Raw genomic sequence first — 10,507 nt, forward strand, 5'->3', positions numbered from 1 at the left:
AACATATCAATGAACTAGAATGAAGAAGAATTCCTTGGATTCGCTTTCCCACGAACTAAATTCCGATCAGTATTCGGAAGATAAAGAGCTTCAAGTGGAGCTCATCTACTTGAGACACCGAATTGTATAACTCGAACTCCTTCTTTTGAGTCAGCTAGGACCTTCTTGAAGGTTGAGATGAAGAACTGCTTCTTCTAGACTTGATAGAAAGAATGAGAACCTTTTCTCTAAAATCTTCTTCTCTTTAAGATGTGTGAGAGAGATGATTTTCTTCTGAGAAAATTCCACACCTTTTCTGAACTCATATTGGGGCGTTATATAGGCATTAACTTAGTAGAGTCCTACTCAAATAAGGAATCCTAAAACTCCCTTCAGAAAAGATAAGCACAAGTTAGTGTTTAAACTAATCGGGATTCTTTAATATGGGGAAAACCCTAATTAGGGTTGCCCATTGGTATGGCCGGCCAAAGCAACCCTTAATGGGCTTGCTCTTTCCGGACCACCCCTTTAGTTCGGCTGGCCAGGGATCTCCCCTTAAGGAAATCCCTGGTTGCCCCTTAAAAGCGGATTTTTACCTTTTCAGACCTCTCTTTCGAGTCTGATTCTTTCTATGTTTTAGACTGGATCACATCCATCTATTTACAAGTTCTCATCAGTCTATTCTCATTGTTCCAGTTACCAATTCTTATGTGTAACCCGTTGTAGGATCCGGCTATGTTAGCCGCGGATAACCAAAGCGATCCGACATTCGTAAGCGGCTTCTAGCTAAGCATTACGACTCCTAATTGAAGCGGATTGATTGATCTTCCAATAAAGTCATCATTGTTGTATGAGCCAAATCATACGCATTACCATCTTGGTCGAATGACATTCCTTTAGAAGGATATTTCTTCAGACTCTAAGGACATATATCCTTCAGTCTCCCATTTGTACTTAGAACAAGTGCAATGCTTGATTACCATGTCTTTCATATCTCATCTGATACGTCATACTTATCCGACTTTCTTGATCGGGAGGACAAACTGTCAAATCAAATGATTAACTTTCAATCCATTTGAGCACGACCATGCATTTCCAGTTGTCACTCCTCAAGTGGCGTAGAGATACTTTATCTTAACTCTCGTTAGGAAGATATATTCCATTCTTGTACTCCCACTCAATTTCATGTCTATCTTGTCTTACCCGACCTCCGTTTATATAACCTCCTGTTACGGCGCGGCGTTTGACGGGACCAAGGCTTGACATTCCTTACATAAAACGAGTGAGTACTCATGTTTTGAGGAATCTCTTTGATTTGCTAAATGAGAGTTATGACGTTCATATCTTCAACTTCTTGAAGTACTCTCACTTGGTGGGTTCCAGTGTATCTAATACACCCATGAAGTTGACTTTAATTCTCTAATTCCTATAGCCCAAGAAACAACGCTATCTTGTCAATCACTCATGCTAGTCTTCGTAAGTCATCGTTGTCGAATCGATGTCCTGAAATAGGGTTATTTCATAACGGAATGCTTCCACGTTCACTTAGTAGGGTTTCTTTTATTAGATCACGTATCTAATAAACCTGCCTGGAACTTTCCATTATTTTTGGACTGTCGCCTAAATTCTAAACCAAAATTTGGATGACAAAATAAATTCAATTTATTTCGGATAACAAGAGTTTGTAAAAGTGAGTTCCCCACGTGAACTCTTTACGTGCCCAATTTTACAAGTCTCTTAGGGTAGTCTTTCATCACCCTAAATCCTTAGATACGTACATCTTCCATGTTCAATCTGAGGTGACAGTTTAGTTTTGTGGATTCATTCCACTATTGGTTTTCACTTTGCTTATCATTATTATGCTGAAGAACGCCTTCGTCAGCTTTTACAATAATATCAGTTTTCTTAAACTGAAACTAACACTTCTTAAGTCCTAATTGTACTTTCTTTATTAGTAGAGTTTGCTACGACTCCCACTGTGAAAAACTTATTTTCCACATGATAGTCCTTCCTAAGAGATTCCTATCTTTATTTTCGGAAGATTGCTTTTATGACTTTCTTCAACTTTTACTTTCAGAGATACTTTCTTAGATACTCGAAGTATTCTAGGAACTTCTTTGTTGTTTTATGGGTGACGACAAGAAATACTTATGTATTTCTAGATGTGCGGGTAAACATCGATCATCTTTATAATCGATCTAATGTCTGATGACATTAGTACTCCCTCATGTGTGCTTTTGCTCATCAGAATTCCAAGTTCTGATTTCTTGCTTAGCAGTGATCCATGTGAGATGGGTAGAATCTCTCTTAAGAGTATTTCTAATTGGACTTCTTCAAAACTTCTTTTGAATGAGTCTTATCATCTGTTAATCTATATCCCTATAGATTTCGATGCCCAGATTATTTACCCTCGTCTAGTGTCCTATTGAGTCAGTTCCTTAACTGTTTCTCAATTCTAGTATGCCTCACATAAAGGACGTGAAACTGACTAGTTTCACTCCCACTTACTCTCTTATGAAACAAGAATCTACCCACTCTTTTTAGAAAATCAACCCTTGAATTTCTTTTATGAATGTTTAGATACCAACTCATACTTTCGATCTTATTGGCTCTTAGCCAGTTTTCATAGTCTGGTTTCTGCTATAGTTTATGTGAGTATTCTGAAGACTCAATGGGGTTTCTGAACAATATCGTAGAACCTTCTTAACTTATCTTAAGAAGTTTAGGTGGGTTTCTCGTGCTCCCATTATGTTCTTTTGTTGCTCGGTTCGAATCATATTCGAATATTTTCTCCCACTTGTCTTCTTGAACAATTCTTTTCTAGGAAGACACCATCGAGAGCAACAATCTAATTTTGTTTCGACGTTGTGAGGGAAAAACCCCATATTTCTTCTTTTGAAGAAGAAGAAATTATGTCCGAAGTTCTCAGACTATAATTGAAAGACTATTTTAGAATCTTTCTAAAATCCATATTCGTATGGAATTCTTTCAATTTCTATAGCATTTTTGGGTTTCTTGTGGGTATGCAGCTTGTATTTAGACACTATCGCTTTGGAAGACTTGTTATGACTTAGACTATTGATCTTATCAATATTTTTAGTCATACTGATTCATTACCGGATTTAGGTTAAGTTTCTAAAACTTCTCCTAAATTCGAGTACTTTAGTTGATTCTAGTCACATTAACCATTATCTTATGTTCAACATAAGTTTCAGTGATTAACTTACCTCTATTTTGTCAAAGATCTTGTCAGATCGGTTAGTTTGAACCATGTTTATTCTTTCGAATGTTCATCCTAGTTGTCTGACTAGATTATAATAACTAATTGAATCGTTCGGTCTTTAATGTTTATAAGTTGAAATAGGCACTTTTCTTAAGAACATCATAAAATATTGAATCTAAATACTCTATTTCTCATAAATCCAATTTTAGAGAGATGTTCAAAAGGAAAAGAAAAACTACTAATTTCTAATAAAAAGTAATGCCTATAGGAGATTTAAAAGCCTTCTGAAGCCTTCTCAACAACTATTGCTTCCTTGACTCTTCGATAGGTTCATCTCCTTTCAGTTAAATACTCAGCTCCCATTTGCTCATGTCATTCATAATGAAATGAGCGTTAGGTATCCAATACCTTTGAGGGAATTGTATTTAATTGAATCAACTTTTAACATTTTACCTTTAGCGGAAACTACTGTTCCGTTTTTCTTGTCTTCAAGGAATTTGGGATTGTTTCTCTTCCAATGGCCGTGCTCAAATTAAAATTAGGATAAACTATTTCCGGGCCACTTGACGAGTAACAACTGAAAAATGAATGGTCGTGCTCAAATGGATTAAACGTTAATCATTTGTTTTGACAGTTGTACTCGGGATCAAGAAAGTCTGAATGACGTGACGTATCAGATGGGATACGAAGTGAGATGGGAATCGAGCATTGCACTTGTTCTAAGTACAAGTGGGAGTCTGAAGGAGATGTCGTTCGACCAAAGATGCAGTGCGAGTAGCGAGCAATTTGTCAGATAGGACAAGTGATGAGGAAGATCATCAAGTCTGGATGATTTAGGGATCGTAATGTTTAGCTGGAAACCAACTACAATCGTCGAATCGCGAAGCGATTCGCGGCTAACTTCGACTGGATCCTACAACGGGTTACACAAAGGTCATGTTTGGCGCGCGGGATTTATGTGGGATTGGAATGTGATTCCTGAGTATCACAATCCATATCATGTTTGGCGTGCGGGAATGACGTAGGAATCCTATTCCCGAGGGGGGGGGGGGGGGTGGGTTTGTGATTCCCATTCCCCCGGAATCACTTGTGGTAATATTTATGGACATATATGTCCTTAATAAAATATTAAAATTACTAATTTATAATTATTGCAAGGTATAAAACCTCAACTAAACTAGGGTTTAATACATAACACATCTCACAAGTAATCCATCTCTCTCTCGGTCAAGGTTAGTTGCTTCTTCAATCTCACGAGTAATCCATCTCTCCCTCTCAGTCAAGGTCAGTTGCCTCTTCAATATCTCTCTACTTTCTTTTATATCAACATGTAGGATCAATCATTAAACTAGGTAAACCTACATAACACCTAGGTTCCCATCCTCTTGTTCTGACAACTCTAGGGCGAGGGAATTTATAAATTATAAACTAGAAATCTGGTTTCCCTAAGCATTCCTTATTGAAATCCACCAAGTTGCCTTCTAGTTTTTTTTTGTTGAGAGTAAGTTGTCTGCTAGTTGACATTTTAGTATTTCACATACTACCATCAATTTTTCACTAAATAGCAGATTTCCACCCAATAGTAGTAGGGTAATTGTAAACATTAATCATGATAGTAAAGAAAAAATAATTGATTCACCCAATATTAATAGGATAGTTGTAAACAGTATGATACTTTTTTTTTTCTTTTTTATTGACAAAACAATATTATATTTCTAAACATTAATTAGGAATTTGGTAGTAAAGAAAAAGTAAGTGATTTTCTGAAAAAAAGAATAGAAAAAAGAAGTGGGTGTTAGAGATCTAATTAATTGACATGTGATTAATATGCAGTTATGGCTCGTCTAATCACCTCAAGAAAACGAAAAATCTTGATTATTTTAGATAATTTGAGGCTATTGTTAAATATGTTGACGTTATTGTCCGTAATGGTCGTCACACAAGTCGAACACTATTATAGGTCTTACATATTAAAGTCATCATCGACTCTTACAAATAAATTGCGTACAGAGAACATGCAGACAATGGTTTGAAATAGTGATTTAGTATGCAGAGAACAATTTCGGATGGATAGGAAAACTTTTACCATTTTGTGTAAAATGTTGCGCACTGTTGGTAAAGTGAATGACACAAATGAGGTTTCGGTGGAGGAGATGGTCGCGATATTTTTGCATATACTTGCCCACCATGGGAAGAATAGAACTATAAAAATAAGGTTTTTTCGTTCAGGAGAAACAATTAGTAGATGTTTCAATAACATGTTAAATGGGGTAATTCGATTGCAATCAGTTTTGTTGAAAAAACCTCAAGCTGTCTCTGAGAATTCAACTGATTTAAAATGAAAATGGTTCGAGGTATACATCTTATCTATGTTTTGAGTAATAAGGTTTTTAGGTTAGATTAAGTAAGAAATACATCTTAATTGAATAAGAAATTAATTTTGATGTAGAATTGTTTGGGAGCTCTAGACGGAACATACATAAGAATTAATGTGCCAGAAAATGACAAACCTCGATATCAGACAAGAAAGAGAGATATTGCTACCAATGTATTAGGAGTGTGTTCTCAAGATATGCAATTCATTTACATTTTGGCTGGTTTGGAGGGATCGGCAGCGGATTCTCGAGTTCTGAGGGACGCCTTACTTAGGAGAAATGGATTGAAAGTTCCTCATGGTTTAAACATGTGATTTCAATGATTATTTTCTTGTGTATTTTGTCTCACCTTAAATAAAAATTATAACTTCTAGTTTCTTTATTAGGTTGTTACTATCTCGTTGATGTTGGATATCTAAATAGTGAAGGATTTCTTGCCCCATATAGAGGTCAACGTTATCATTTAAATGATTGGCGAGAAGGACACACACCTACCACTGCTACAGAGTTTTTTAACATGAAACATTCAAGTGTTCGGAATGTGATAGAAAGATGTTTTGGGTTACTAAAGCTTAGATGGACTATCTTGAGAAGTCCTTCATTCGCCAAGAAATGTCAGTAGATCCATTAGAAGAAGCATTAGACCGACATATGTTTAATTATACACAGCCACATGGTGATCCAATATCGCATATCGATTCTTCAGGACAGTGGTCTACATGGAGGGATGAATTAGCATCTTAAATGTTCAATGAGTGGCAAACATCCAGAAATGCTTAATTTTCATATTAGATAAAAAAACTGGTTTATGTCTTTTCCGAATTACATCGAATATTAATATATAGTTATAATAATCTTATATTTATTGCAAGTTTGTTCATTGATGTTGGTTATTTATTTAATTATATGTGATATACTTGTTTCTTATATATCCAGATGACACCTCCTAGTGATCTACAATCTCGCTCCAGACCAACAAAACATTTATGGCTACCTAAAGAAGATGACAAACTGGACGAGTGTCTGATAGAAATTGCTATTGGTGGACATTGAAAGGCGGAAAATGGGTTCCGATCAGAATATCTTTCTCATCTAGAAAAATTGATGGAAGAAAAGTTACCGGGATGCAATATTAAAGGGGTGTCTCACATTGAATCACGAATTAAAATATAAAAAAAACAGATAGCAGCTATCTCAGATATTATTTCAAACGCAGGCGGGTTTAAATGGAGTGATGAAGACAAAACGATTATATGTGAAAAGAGCATTTTTGACGAATGGGTTAAGGTAAGTGTATTGGCAAAAAACAGCATTGGGCCTTCCTTATGCGCCCACCCTCGTGTAACATATGAGGGGTGCCTTCAGTAGCCTCTACGATCTAGCAAGGAAGCCCACCGAAAGCCCAACACGCCTCGCAAGCCCAGAAATTCTAAGCAGGCCTACCCAAGCCCACGCTCCTGGCATGCCGAGATAAAGTCTGACATGACGATCCACCCACACTCCAGCTAGTTGTGCGTACACGTGGCCAAATTGTTAGAGATTGGGTCAGCCCAATCCTAGCATTCTGCTACACGTTGGGGTCATGGTAGAAGACCGAGTCTTGCGCTACTTTAAAGGAGTGGTGGACTATTTCTACTGGCAACGAACATGCTAGGGCAACGGGTATCGTAAGGCTACCCTTCTCTCTCAAGAGATCAACGACCACGGAAGCAGTCTAGTGTGATCCTACTATTGCGGATCCAACAACCCTGCGCCCCCAAGAGCGGTTACTATCCTCTACACCCTATAAATAGAGGAAGCCTCACTCTTGGAAAGGGTTCAGACTCTCACTCGAAAACTACTTACTTATTCTCTACTTAGCACTCTAGAAGCTCTACTCCGATCACCTCACTCACTCTATACTAAGCTCCGGCTACGAATCACCTACCCCGACGATCTCTGGTCTAAGCTAGCCTAAGGCAGAGATTCCGGCTAGAAGCTTCCACGAAACCACATCGGAACTTGCTAGAGGCTTCTTGTTTCTCTCATTCCCCGTTAATCTATCCTTCTGTAAGCAGGAGTCTACCCTTCTGTAAGCAGAGATCTACCCTTCCGTAAGCAGAATCCTACTCTTCCATAACCAGAAGTTTACTCTGCTATTTAAGTAGTCCAGAAGCTACCACAACTCACCATTCCGTAGAACCGAGCTCCGGCCACTCTACGAGTCGTGCCACCCCGACGCTACAACGATTCTACCATCAATAGTAACTCTACCTTCGGTTATTCTCTTTATTACATCGAACTAAGTTACTGACTTGACCGTCGGAGGGTTCTTGGCCGACACCATCTCCGGTGCCCCCTTGGACTTCACGGTTGTGTTTCCCTTGTGCAGGTTTACAGGCTACCGGTACCCGTTTTCTACCCTGACGTTGGCCCGACAGTAGCTGTTTCCTTCTCTGACGTTTGCCTACCCGTCTACCCGGCTACCAGAACCGACCTTCTGCCCGTCAACCCGTCTATTTGAAGGCCCGAAGCCTAGTTGCTGGTGCCCACCCGACGATCCTTCTAACCGTGTGACTTTCTACCCGTCCACAGTAAGTCCATTTACTTTATGACTTATTAGTATTGTTATTGAATTTATTGTGTATGTTGAGTTCTTTATTTATCACTTAAATATTTATTTTTTCTGACTCATCCATCGGCCAAAGGGCTTAGAAGTAAGCCATTCCCACATTATGATGCTTTGGTAGATATATTTTTGAAAGAGAGGGCAAACGGAAAGGATGCAGGAGCACCAACTGACGAGGAGGAACAAATTGATGCAAATGAAAATGATTCCTTCGTTGATGGTGTTGATGGGTTTGATGGTGAAATCAATAGAGAATGTGATTCTGAAGCATCATTTGCTAACGAGGAAGAAAACCCTAACCCTAGTCCAGCTCCAACAACAAAAACCTCAAACTCAAATAAGAGGAAACGTTTCCGAAAATCAAATGAATTCGTAACGAGTTTGGGAAACATTGCTAGTTCGATTGAAAAAATTGCTGAAGGAACGAAAGAATATATGGATAAGATGGTTGTAGCTCTTACTCATAACCAAGAAAATGAAACTGCAACTAAAGTGGTAGCGGAGTTATCCAAGTTACACGAAGGATTAGATTACAATCAAATGCTAGAAGCAACAGATATCCTCAATAGTGACTCTTCGAAAGCAGCTCTTTTCTTTGCACTGCCACCTGAATGTCGTCTATATTGGGTTCTGAGGCTACTTGGAAAAATTAGGCCCTAGATATAAAAAATTATTCAGTCTAATTTTTTTTTTGTGGGATTTGGTATTAATAATTACTATTTAGGTTTATGAACAAATTTTTTTCTTTAGGTTTATGAGCAAAACTTTATTTCGAATATAATTTTATTAAGACCTTTATTTATTATCTTGAAATTCTAACCCTTGGTGTATCGTGTTATTATTTCATATTTATAAATTTGAATAAGTAATAATGATTTTAATATATAACAAAGTTAATGTGTATTTTATGTAGTTTATGTAAGGGTAAAAGTAAACTTTTACAAAAGTTAACATTCCCATTCCTCTACAAACCAAACACCAAGTTAGGATTCCATCAGGAAATGAAATTCCTATTCCTGGTCGAACCAAACATTAAACTAAGTAACCTGATTCCCAGGAATCTAGTTACGGGAATGGTATTCTCGGGAATCACATTTCATTCCCGCGCGTCAAACATGGCCAAAGAGTGTCGACTTCATCGGAAGATATGACTAGAGGGATTGAGCATATAACATGGATAATACCCATAAAGATATGTCCAAAGGCCTAAAGAAGTTTATGCAAAGATATTACGAAAGGCCCGAAAGAAGGGATTTTGGGTCGGGACACCAAAGAGATGTTTTAGGCCCAAGAGGATGGCCGACCATGTGATATGGGCTGCCCATAAAGGGGCCAGCTGGATCATGTCATATTCCCTTGTAAGGGGTGACCATAGCAAGGGAAAAGGGAAAATAATCTTATTCAAAATGACTTTTTAGGAATCTAATTTGGGTTGATGAGGAACAATTTCGGTTTCAGCCATACTAGAAATCGGACGGTGGACGACCGGTCTCGAGGTTGGTGAGGAACAATTTCAGTTTCATTCATGCTAGAAATCGGCAAAGAGGAAACATACGATGGTTCCGAAGAAGGAGAGTTGACTGATCCATGATCCAATATAGACGAGGCGCCTGGTGAAGCCATCTCGGTTTCAGCTGGGTGTAAGCCATCTCGGTTTCAGCTGGGTGTAAGCCATCTCGGTTTCAGCTGGGTGTAAGCCATCTCTGGGAGTTAAGAGAAGAGGCCTGGTTGAGTAAACGGGCGGTGACGGAGGAGGGAGTTCGGAGAGAGAGGGAGTGCTTACAGACCGAGAAGGTGAAAGATAACGATCAACCGGAGTACGAGTTTCTGAAGGCACCTCGGAGACCCGGGGAATTGAAGATGGGTGAGGTGAGTAAGTATAAGAGCAATCGGGTTATATGTAAAGAAATGGAGGTGGAGCGGAAGGAAAAAGGGTGGTGGAATCCATTGGAAAACGAGATTAATGAAAAATCACATCCCCGAGAAGTGTAGATGCGTTTGGTAGAAATCATAAACGCGGCAACCCTTTTGACCGTGGGGATAACCCACAAAAATGCCTGGGGTGGCACGTGAATTCATTTTAGAAGAGATATGAATGTTATGAGTATAACACAAACATCTGAAAACACGAAGATGGACAAAAATAGGAAGAAACCCAAGTAATTTCTCGTGTGGATATAAACCATCCAAAATAGGTGTTGGCATCTTATTTATAAGATAAACGGTCGTGAGGGCACACTCACCACAAAAAGAGAGAGGAAGATTACCCTGAATACAAAGAACACCGACCACATCCAAGATGTGCCGATGTTTACGCTAAAC

At 38.5% G+C, this 10,507-nt stretch overlaps 1 pseudogene; it reads left to right on the top strand.

The window, feature by feature from the left end:
- Positions 1-5,355: 5,355 nt before the first annotated feature.
- LOC147556616 (uncharacterized) lies at positions 5,356-8,845 on the top strand (annotated as a pseudogene).
- The last annotated feature ends 1,662 nt before the right edge of the window (positions 8,846-10,507 follow it).

Source organism: Eschscholzia californica, unplaced genomic scaffold, assembly GCF_041429995.1.
Source record: "Eschscholzia californica isolate CP2 unplaced genomic scaffold, dmEscCali1.0.p SCAF_2, whole genome shotgun sequence".
In the NCBI taxonomy this organism is placed as follows: Eukaryota; Viridiplantae; Streptophyta; class Magnoliopsida; order Ranunculales; family Papaveraceae; genus Eschscholzia; species Eschscholzia californica.